Source organism: Ornithorhynchus anatinus, chromosome 2, assembly GCF_004115215.2.
Source record: "Ornithorhynchus anatinus isolate Pmale09 chromosome 2, mOrnAna1.pri.v4, whole genome shotgun sequence".
NCBI lineage: Eukaryota > Metazoa > Chordata > Mammalia > Monotremata > Ornithorhynchidae > Ornithorhynchus > Ornithorhynchus anatinus.
The window spans coordinates 5102395-5114442 of NC_041729.1; positions in this window are offsets into that span (position 1 = coordinate 5102395).

Consider the following 12048-nt stretch of genomic DNA (forward strand, 5'->3'; position numbering starts at 1 on the left):
TCCCAGGCTCGGGCTGTAGCCACTGGGCCACGTAGCTGATATCTCATCTCTTCCGATTATCTTCTCCCAAATTCTGCTTCACCAGTTTGGTATCACTGAAGCCCTTCTCCAATTACAATCTTCTACAGCATATAATAACATTAATGATCATAATGGTATTTATTGAGTGCTTACTCTGTGATCAGCACTCTGCCCTACTCTGAGGGCAGGAAACTAAATCAAGCAATGTTAAGTCACTGGGCCTAGATCGCACAGCAGACAAGTGGCAGAGCCCAGACTAGACCTTCTGTCTCTTGACTTCCAAGCCCGTGCTCTCCCCCATCTCTTCCAAGCCTTATAATAATAATAATAATAATGATAATAATAACGTTGGTATTTGTTAAGCGCTTACTATGTGCTGAGCACTGTCCTAAGCGCTGGAATAGTACAGGTAATCAGGTTGCCCCATGTGAGGCTCACGGTCTGAATCCCCATTTTACAAATGAGATCACTGAGGCCCAGAGAAGTGAAGTGACTTGCCCACAGTCACACAGCTGATGGGTGGCGGAGCTGGGATTACTAATAATAAATAATGATGGTATTTGTTAAGCGCTTACTATGTGCAAAGCACTGTTCTAAGCACTGGGGGGTTAGAAGGTGATCACGTTGTCCCACGTGGGGCTCACAGTCTTCATCCCCATTTTACAGATGAGGGAACTGAGGCACAGAGAAGTTAAGTGGCTTGCCCAAGGTCACCCAGCAGACAAGTGGCTGCTTGTCCCCCGTTCTCGCCCATCCCGCCGTCGACCCCGGGCCACGTCCTCCCGCTGTCCCGGAACGCCCTCCCTCCTCACCTCCACCAAACTAATTCTCTTCCCCTCTTCAAAGCCCTACTGAGAGCTCACCTCCTCCGAGAGGCTTTCGCAGACTGAGCTTCCCCTTTTCCCTCTGCTCCCTCTGCTGCCTCTCTGCCCCCTCCTTCCCCTCCCCTCAGCCAAGCCCCCTTTTCCCCCCCTTTCCCTCTACTTCTCCCCCTCTCCCTTCCCCTCCCCTCAGCACTCTGCTCGTCCACTCAATTGTGTATATTTTTATTACCCTATTTATTTTGTTAATGAGATGTCCATCCCCTTGATTCTATTTATTGCTATTGTTTTAATGAGATGTACATCCCCTCGATTCTATTTATTGCTATTGTCTTTGTCTGTCTCCCCCGATTAGAGTGTAAGCCCGTCAATGGGCAGGGACTGTCTCTATCTGTTGCCGAGTTGTACATTCCAAGCGCTTAGTACAGTGCCCTGCACACAGTAAGTGCTCAATACATACTATTGAATGAATGAATAACAGACCCGTTCCCTGCCCACAAGGAGCTTACAGTCTAGAGGGGGAGGCAGACATGAATAGAAATCAGTAAATTACAGATCCGTAGGGGAAGCCCAGCCCTCGTCCTTCGGGAGCAAACATCCGATCGGCCTTCCTTCCCGAAAGCCCGTTGGCCTTGGGAACGCCCTGAGAGAGAGAGAGAGAGAGAGACAGAGATGGACAGAGAGACTCAGACAGAGAGACAGAGACAGCCTCTGCCTAACTGCTGCACTCTGTCTTACATCAATTTTCATCTGTTTATTACATGAACATAAGGGGAAAATGCAATTTTTTTATGTTGCTGTAACTGATTTATTAATAGCCCATAATGCTAGTAATAGCCAATCTATAAATCTGTTTTTAAGAATTTATAGGACAAATATCCCAGCACCATATTAAAGACACAACTCATAAATGCCTGGAAGCTCCAATCTATTAAGTTAGGAGGAAGGAGAATATCATTATCTCCGGGAAAAGAAAAATACAAACCTCGGCACTGATTTGCTTAGATGCTTAAAAGGCACGCCGTAAGCAAGGACTTGTGTGGTTAAAGAGGCAGGAGAGTGCCTTGTTGGAAATGACCCTTGGGTGTGGCTTTGCGTGTGCTGGGGTATATGTGTATTTGTGGGGGAGGAACGTTTATTGTTCATAAAAATAATAATAATTATTATATTAAGTGTTTAGTGTGCGCCGACCACTGTACAAGCACTGGGGTAGTTAGGAGCTAAACACATCCTGAAGTCTAAATGAGAGAACATCTAATGATTATGCAGATGAGAGAACTGAGGCACAGAGAAGGTAAGTAACTTGCCCAAGGTCACACAGCAGGTCGGTGGCAGAGATTAGAACCCAGGCCCTCTGACTACCGGCCTTCTGCTCTTTCCAGTATGCCCTTATAAAGGTGCATCCGGTGAACAGGGTGTGTTTGTGTTTGCATATGTATGGGTGTGTTTGGGTGTAAGGGGTTTGTCTGTGTGTATATATCTGTGTATGTGTGTGTTTGTAATAATCGATCCATCGATCATCTTTATCGAGGGCTTATTGTGCGCAGAGCATTGTATTATGTGCTTGGGAGAGTTACAGTATAACAACCCAACTGAATGGATAGACACATTCTTTGCCCACAAGGAGATTACAGTCTAGTGGGGGAGACAGACATGAATATAGATAAATGAATTATGAATATGGATGTAAGTGCTGTGGGGCTAGGTGGGGTGAAGGTGAATAAAGAGTGAAAATCAGGGCGACGCGGAAGGGAGTGGGAAAGCGGAAAAGAGGGCTTATTCAGGAAAGGTTTCTTGGAGGAGATGGGCCTTCAGTGAGGTTTTGAAGGTGGGGAGAGTCATTGTCTGTGGGATATGAGGAAGGAGGGCGTTCCAGGCCAGAGGCGGGATGGGGGCGAGAGGTCGGCGGCGAGATAGAGGAGATGGAGGGACAGTGAGTAGGTTGACATTAGAAGAGCGAAGTGTGGGGGTTGGGTTGGAGTAGGAGAGGAGCGAGGTAAAGTAGGAGGGGGCGAGGGGATTGACGTCTTTAAAACCAATGGTGAGGAGTTTTTCTTGGATGTGGAGGTGGATGGACGACCACTGGAGGTTCTTGAGGAGAGGGGACATATGGACTGAAAGTTTTCGTAGAGAAATGATTTGGGCAGCAGAGTGAACTATGAACTGGAGAAGGGAGAGACAAGAGGCAGGGAGGTCAGCAAGGAGGCTTTTAGAGGAATCAAGGAGGGATAGGGTGAGTGCCTGGATTATCACGGTCACAGTTAGGATGGAGATGAAAGGGCGGATTTTAGCGATGTCGTGAAGGTTGAACTGACAGGATTTAGTGATGGATTGAATATGTGGGTTGAATGAGAGAGAGGATTCAAGGAGAACGCCAAGATGAAGGGGTTGTGAGACAGGAAGAATGGTGATGCCGTCTACAGTGACGGGAAAGTCAGGGGAAGACGGGGTTTGGGTGGGAAGATAAGGAGCTCTGCTTTCTATATGGTAAGTCTGTGATGATGATGATGATGATGATGGCATTTGTTAAGCACTTACTATGTGCAAAGCACTGTTCTAAGCGCTGGGGGGATACAAGGTCATCAGGTTGTCCCACGTGGGCCTCACGGTCTTAATCCCCATTTTCCAGATGAGGTCACTGAGGCACAGAGAAGTGAAGTGACTTACTCAAGGTCACACAGTTGACAAGTGGCAAAGCGGGGATTAGAACCCATGACCTCTGACTCCCAAGCCCGGGCTCTTTCCACTGAGCCACGCTGATCCCAGTAGAGATGTCTTGAAGGCAGGAGGAAATGTGAGACTGAAGAGAGGGAGAGAGATGGGGGCTGAAGATGGAGATTTGGGAATCAGCAGCTTTGAGATGGCATTTGAAGCCATGGGACCGAATGAATCCTCCAAGGGAGTGGGTGTAGATGGAGAACGGAAGGGGATCCAGAACTGAACCTTGAGGGACCCTCACAGTTAGGGGGTGGGAGGCAGAGGAGGAGCCCTCCAAGGAGACTGAGAATAAGCGGCCAGAGATAGGCGGAGAAGGAGAGGAGGACAGTGCCGGTGAAGCTGAGATTGGATAATGTTTCCAGGACCAGGGAGTGGTCCACAATGTCGAAGGCGGCTGAGAGGTCCAGGAGGATTAGGATGGAGTAGAGGCCGTTGGATTTGGCAAAAAGGAGACCGTCGGTCACCTCGGAGAGGGCGGTTTCTGTGGAGCGGAGGCGACGGGAGCCAGATTGGAGGGGGGCCAGGAGGGAATTGGAGGAGAGGAAATTGAGACAATGGATGGAGACAACTCGCTCAAGGAGTTTGGAAAGGAATGGTAGGAATAATAGAAGTAGAAGGAGAGGAACTAGTAGAGATGATAGCAGCGGGGCTCAGTGGAAAGAGCTCGGACCTGGGAGTCAGAAGACGGGGGGGGGTTCAATTTCCGGCTCCACCGTTTTGCTGTGTGACCTTGGGCAACTTTTATGTGCCTCAGTGACCTCGTCTGTCAAATGGGGATTAAGACTGCGAGCCCCGCGTGGGACAACCTGACTACCCTGTATCTATCCCAGAGCTTAGAACAGTGCTTGCCGCATAGTAAGTGCTTAACAAAAACCGTAATTATTATTATTAGTAGTAGTAGTCGTACTCCTCATCAAACGGAAATTCCCAACTATCAGCACTCAATCAGCTCGGCCCCCTCCTACCTTACCTCACCGACGTCCTACTCCAACCCAGCCGGCACACTCTGCTCCTCTAGAGCCAGCTTGCTCACTCTACCTTGAGCTTGTTGATTTTGCTACCAACTCCTTTCCCACATCCTCCCTCTGGCCTGGAATTCCCTCCCCCTCCATATACACCAGACCACCACTCTCCCCACCTTCAAAGCCTTATTAAGGTCACATCTCCTCCAAGAGGCCTTCCCCACTTAAGCCCTTTTCCCCCATTTAGTCATCATTCATATTCATTCCGCGCTTACTGCGTGTAGAACACTGTCTTAAGGGATGAGGAGAGGACAATATAACAATATAACAGACACGTTTCCTGTCTTTTCGGTGTGACCTATTCCCTTAGATCTCAAGTGAGTCTCACCCCACTCTCAACCCCACAGCACTTACGTCCGTATCCATAATTTATTTATTCGTATCAATTTCCGTCTCCTCCTCTAGGCTGTAAGTTCACTGTGGGCAGGGAACATGCCTACCAAGTCTGTCTTCCCAAATACTTGGTTCAGTGATCTGCACACAGTGTGTCAATAAATACCATCTATTGATTAATAGTATGTACCGAGCGCTTATCATGTTTAGAACTCTGTACTGAGCGCTTGGGAGAGTACACTACAATGGAGTTGGTAGCTGGGTTCCCTGGGAGAGACTACACAAATGGGAATTACACATAATAATGTTGGTATTTGTTAAGTGCTTACTATGTGCAGAGCCCTGTTCTAAGCGCTGGGGTAAATACAGGGTCATCAGGTTGTCCCACGTGAGGCTCACAGTTAATCCCCATTTTACAGATGAGGTAACTGAGTGAAGTGAAGTGATTTGCCCACAGTCACACAGCTGACAAGTGGCAGAGCCGGGAGTCGAACCCATGACCTCCCACTCTCAAGCCCGGGCTCTTTCCACTGAGCAACGCTGCATCATCTCTGTCCTCAGGGGAGCTCACAGGATATTTGGCTATTTACCCTGCAGTCTGCCTCTTGTTCCACCATTTTGGGGGGCGGAAGGAGTCATTTTCATTGACCTGGTTCTGAGCCTGCCTCCTTGTGACATCACACGTGATTCACCCGAAGCAACATGGTACACCGGGTAGAGCCCGGGCCTGGGAGTTAGAAGGTCGTGGGTTCTAATCCCGGCTCCGCAACTTGTCTGCTATGTGTGACCTTGGGCAAGTCGCTTCACTTCTCTGGGCCTCAGTTCCCTCATCTGTAAAATAGAGATTGAAACGGTGAGCCCCACGTGGGACGGGGACTGTGTCCAACCCGATTTGCTTGTACCCCCTCCAGCGCTTAGTGAATCCATTCATTTGATCATGTTTATTGAGCGCTTACTGTGTGCAGAGAACTGTCCTAAGCACTTGGAAAGTAATAATAATAATAATGTTGGTATTTGTTAAGCACTTACTATGTGCAGAGCCCTGTTCTAAGCGCTGGGGTAGATACAGGGTCATCAGGTCGTCCCACATGAGGCTCACAGTTAATCCCCATTTTACAGATGAGGTAACTGAGGCACAGAGAAGTTAAGTGACTTGCCCACAGTCACACAGCACAATTCGGCAATAGAGACAATCTCTACCCAATGAGCTCACAGTCTTAGAGACTAGTCTAGTAGTGTAGTAGACTAGTAGTAGAAGTCTAGTACAGTGCCTGGCACAGAGTAAGTGCTTAACAAATACAACAGTTATTCATTCCTTCGGCAGTTATTGTTATTATGGTGATGACGATTCCTCTAATCACCAGGAGGCCTGCTTGTAGAGCCTCTTCCATGGGGCTTGGTCTTCTGGAAAATTTACTGGGCACTCTTCAATTTGAAAGGGGGATCCCCAAGGTGACGAGGGAGAAGAGAACGAATTCAAACCGCTGCCTCCCTCCTCCCCATCAGCAGAGGAGCTCACCGTGGCAGCGACAAGGCAACAGAAGGAGCCGAAGAAAGGCCAGCTGGAAGCAAAGCTGTAATTAAGTGTCATGTGAAATCACTGCAGTGCGAATGTCAACAAGTTCCCCACTTCCCTTTTTCCGTTTCTGGCTCCAAACACGCCATAAGCAAGTATTCATTCATGCAGTCATATTTATTGAGCGCTTACTGGGTGAGGAGCTCCATACTAAGTGCTTGGAAGAGGAATAGGATTGATTGGAGAAGCAGCGTGGCTTAGTGGAAAGAGGCCGGGCTTGGGAGTCCGAGGTCATGGGTTCTAATCCCGGCTCCACCACTTAGCAGCTGTGTGACTTTGGGCAAGTCACTTCACTTCTCTGGGCCTCCATTCCCTCATCTGTAAAATGAGAATGAAGACTGTGAGACCCAAGTGGAACAACCTGATTCTTTGCATCTACCCCAGTGCTTAGAATAGTGCTTGGCACATAATAAGGACTTAACAAATACCATTATCCCCCAATTAGACTGTAAGCCCATCAAAGGGCAGAGATTGTCTCTATCTATTGCCGAACTGTACATTCCAAGCGCTTAGTACAGTGCTCTGCACATAGTAAGCGCTCAATAAATACGATTGAATGAATGACAATAGAACAATAAACAGACAGGCTCCCTGCCCACAGTGAGCTTCTGGTCTAAAGGAGGAGATGGCCATTAATAGAAATAAACAAATGACAGATACGGACTTAAAATGGTGGTATTTGTTAAAAGCTTACCCTGTGCAAAGCACAGCACATAAGTGGTGTGGGGCTGGGAGCAGGAGTGAATATTCATTCAATTGTATTTATTGAGCGCTTACTGTGTGCAGAGCACTGTACTAAGTGCTCGGGAAAGTACAGTACAGCGATAAAGAGAGACAGTCCCTGCCCACAAGGTGCTCTCGGTCTACGGGGGGGAGACAGACTTAAGTACAAGTAAACGGACATCAATATAAATAAATTAAATGACAGATATATACATAAGTGCTGTGGAGTGGAGAGGCGGGAGCAAAGGGAGCGAGTCAGGGTGACACGAGAGGGAGTGGGAGACGAGGAGAAGGAGGAGATGGGCCTGCAGTAAGGTTTTGAAGAGCAGGGGAGTAATTGTCTATGGGATTTGAGGAGGGAGGATGTTCCGGGCCAGAGGTAGGATGTGGGCCGAAGGTCGGCGGGGAGGCAGGCGAGATGGAGGCCCAGTGAGAAGGTTAGCGGCACCAGAGGAACGAAGTGTGAGGCCTGGGTTGGAGAAGGAGAGAAGCAAGGTGAGGTAGGAAGGGGCAAGGGGATGGACTCCTTTAAAACCAATGGTGAGGGGTTTTTGTTTGATACGGAGGTGAATAGGCAACTACCGGAGATTTTTGAGGAGAAGAGTTGACGTGCCCGGAGCGTTTCTGTAGAAAGATAATCCGGGCAGCAGAGTGAAGTATAGACTGAAGTGGGGAGAGGCAGGAGGTTGGGCGGTCAGAACGGAGGCTGATGCAGTAATCTAGGTGGGCCAGGATGAGGGATTGTACGAACGGGGTAGCGGTTTGGATGGCGAGGAAAGGGAGGATTTTAGCGACGATGTGAAGGTGGAACCGACGGGATTTGGTGACGGATTGGCTAGGTGGGTTGAATTGAGAGAGCGGAGTCGAGGATAACGCCAAGGTTACAGGCTTATGAGGCGGGAAGGACGGTGGGGCCGTCTACAGTGAAGAGAAAGTTCGGGAGAGGACAGGATTTGGGCGGGAAGATAAGGAGCTCGGTTTTGGACATGGCAGGAATAAAAGCAGCAAGTCAGGGTGACACAGAAGGGAGTGGGAGGGAAGAGGAAAGGGAGGGTTAGTCAGGGAAGGCCTCTTGGAGGAGATGGGCTCTCATAAGGCTTTGAAGGAGGGGAGAGTAACCGTCTGTCGGATAGACAAATCACACCGTGGCCGCTGAAGAACCCACGAGCAAAACGTGAAAAGTGCCACAGGAAAGACTGTGAGAATACGGTGCCTGCCCGGAACGCCCAGATCCGTGGGTAGTCTCCCTGCCCGAGGGCGGGGGGATGGACGACGTGATCTCGGGAGGAGGGGTCGGCTCTGGGGAACTCACTTCTTCCATGTTTCTGACCTCTAAATCCTCTTCCTCATCAAGGAGGGACGGGGCTGGTATGCGGAGTTGGCATCACTTAATTACTAATCAGATGCAGGCAATCAAGGCTCAGCTTCGTCTCCTTTCCTTCTTCTCTGCTGGGCCACCTTTCTGAGGAGAAGGTGATTCCTTCAGGACTTTGAATAAACAACCACGACAGAACAAAAAAGAGAGATAATAAAGGATCAGCTCATTTGCAAATTGGGAATGGCTGCTATTTTTAAGGCCCCTTTCGATCCAAATCTGTACAGCGTGGCCTGGGTTCTAATGCCCGAGCTGCCAATTGCTCGCTGTGTGACCTTGGGCAAGTCACTTCATTTCTAGTGGCCCAGTTTCCTAGAATGTAAAATGGGGATCTAGTCTCTGTTCTCTCCCCTTCTTATTCGTTCGCTCATTCAATTGTATTTTTTTTGGGGGGGGGTGGGTATTTGTTAAGGTCTTATTATGTGCCAAACACTGTTCTAAGCACCGGGGTAGATACAAGGTAAACAGGATGTCCTAAGTGGGTCTCCCAGACTTAATCCCCATTTTACAGATGAGGTAACTGAGACACAGAGAAGCTAAGTGACTTGTCCCAAGTCACCCAGCTGACAGGTGGCAGAGCGGGGATTAGAACCCATCATCTCGGCCTCCCAAGCCCATGCTCTTTCCACAAAGCCACACTGCTTCTATTTATTGAGCGCTCACTGTGTGTAGAGCACTGTACTAAGTACTTGAAAGAGTACGTTACAACAATAAACAGACACATTTCCTGCCCACAGTGAGCTTACAGTCTAAGTCTACTTAGTCTTGGGAGCCCCATGTAGGACAGAGACTGTGTCTGACTCATTAATTTGTATCGTCCCCAGTGAATAGAACTGTTCATGGCACATAGTGCTAAACAAATATTATTATTTTTTAATACGGTATTATGGTATTTTTAAAGTGCTTGTTATGCACCAGCCACTGTTCTAAGCCCTGAGGTGGTTACAAGCAAATTGAGTTGGACCCAATCCCTGTCCCACATGGGGCTCCCAGTCTTAATCCCCATTTTGCAGCTGAGGGAACTGAGGCCCAGAAGACTGAAGTGACTCGTCCAAGGTCCCACAGCAGACAAGTGGCGGAGCCGGAATCAGAACCCGGGTCCTTCTGACTCCTAGGCCCGGCTCTATCCACTAGGCCATGCCGCTTCTTGTCAGTATTATTGGGAGCAGAGGACTGTGTGCCTAATCTGATTCTCCGCTCTCCCTGCCGTGGCTTGGCTTCCTTCCCTGAACCCTGCTAGCCCAAGGAGGGAGAGCACTGCTCCCGGGCTTCAAAGTTCACCCCCGCCTCAAAGCCTCTTTGAAGACACATCTCCTTCGAGAGGCCTTCCCTGACTAGATGGGGAGGGGGCGGGTAGGTGAGGGAAAAGGGGCAGATTTTTCCAGAGCTGATCTCCTGGTCTCCAGCTCCTGGTCCACTGTGCTCCCTGAAGGTGGTGGGGATTGGGGAGGTAAGTCTTTTTTTTAAAATAGTATTTGTTAAGCGCTTAGTATGTGTTCAGCCAATTAGTTCCCTTCAGTGACTGACCCACGTGAGGCTCACAGCCTAAGAAGAAGGGAGAACAGGGATTGAATCCCCATTTTACAATCACTCATTCATTGAGTTGTATTTATTGAGCGCTTTCTGTGTGCAGGGCTCTGTACTAAGTGCTTGGAAAGTACAGTACAGAATAAAGAGAGACAATCCCTGCCCATAAGAGGCTTTCAGTCCAGAGGCCGGGAGACAGACATCGATACAAGAAAACAGGTATCAACATAAATAAACTGACAGTTATCCACATAAGTGCTGTGGGGAGGGGAGAGGGGGAAGAACAAAATGAGTCAGGGTGACACAGAAGGGAGTTGGAGATGAGGAAAAGTGGGGCTTAGTCTGGGAAGGCCTCTTGGAGGAGGTGCTTAATCAGTGGGTATTTATTGAGCGCTTACTACGTGCAGAGCACTGTAAAGAGTGCTTAGAACAGTATAATTCAACAGCATTAGCAGACCTATTTGCTGCCCGTAAAGAGCTTACAAAGCATTTGAGAAGACGGAAGCACAGAGAAATGAAGTAAGCCCTTCAAAGGGCAGGGACTGTCTCTATCTGTTACCGATTTGTCCATTCCAAGCGCTTAGTACAGTGCTCTGCACATAGTAAGTGCTCAATAAATACTATTGAATGAATGAAGTGACTTGCCCAAGGTCACACAGCAGAGGAGAGGTGGAGAGGGAACTAGAACTCAGGTCCTCTGATTCTCAGGCCCAGGTTCCTTCCTCTAGGCCATGCTGCTTCTCATGAAATCTTTCCTTGGGGGTCATTAGACCTGGGGGGAACAAAACGAGAGAAGCAGCCCAGAAAACTGTGGGGGCCATTGCATCTATGGTGATAAATTAATCAATCAATCATTGGTATTTCATTCATTCATTCAATAGTATTTATTGAGTGCTTACTATGTGCAGAGCACTGTACTAAGCGCTTGGAATGTACAATATGGCAACTGATAGAGACAATCCCTGCTCAATGAAGGGCTCGCATTAATTATGGTGTCTGTTAAGCTCTTATTTTATTATTAATAATAATAATGTTGGTATTTGTTTAGTGCTTACTATGTGCAGAACACTGTTCTAAGTGCTGGGGTAGATACAGGGCAATCAGGTTGTCCCATGTGAGGTTCCCAGTCTTCATCCCCATTTTCCAGAGAAGTAAAGTGACTTGCCCACAGTCACCCAGCTGACAAGAGGCAGAGTCTGGATTCGAACCCATGACCTTTGCCTCCCAAGCCCAGGCTTTTTCCACTGAGCTACGCTGCTTCTCTAATTTTATGTCAAGCACTAATCCAAGCCCTGGAGTAGATACAAATTTATCAGGTTGGACAGAGTCCCTGTCCCACATGGGGCTCACAGTCTTCATCCCCATTTTACAGATGAGGGAACTGAGGTCCAGAGAAGCAGAATGACTTACCCAGGGAAACACAGCAAGCAACTGGCCAAATCGAAATCAGAAATTGAGAAGCACCGTGGCTCAGTGAAAAGAGCACGGGCTTGGGAGTCAGAGGTCACGGATTCTAATTCTGGCTCTGCCACTTATCAGCTGTGTGACTTTGGGCAAGTCACTTCACTTCTCTATGCCTCAGTTACCTCATCTGTTAAAATGGGGATTAAGTCTGTGAGCCCCACATGGGACAACCTACTTACCTTGTATCTACCCAGCGCTTAGAACAGTGCTCAGCACATAGTAAGTGCCTAACAAATACCAAAATTATTATTATTAGAACACAGGTCCTCTGACTCCCAAGTCCACACTCTTCCTGGTAGGCCATGTTGGCTGTTCATTTATTCAATCGTATTTATTGAGTGCTTACTATGTGCAGAGCACTGTGCTAAGTGCTTGGAAAGTACAATTTAGCAGTAAGGAGAGGCAGACCCTGCCTACACCAGGCTTACGGTCTAGAAGATGGGCTCACAGTCTAGACTTCGTGGGCAG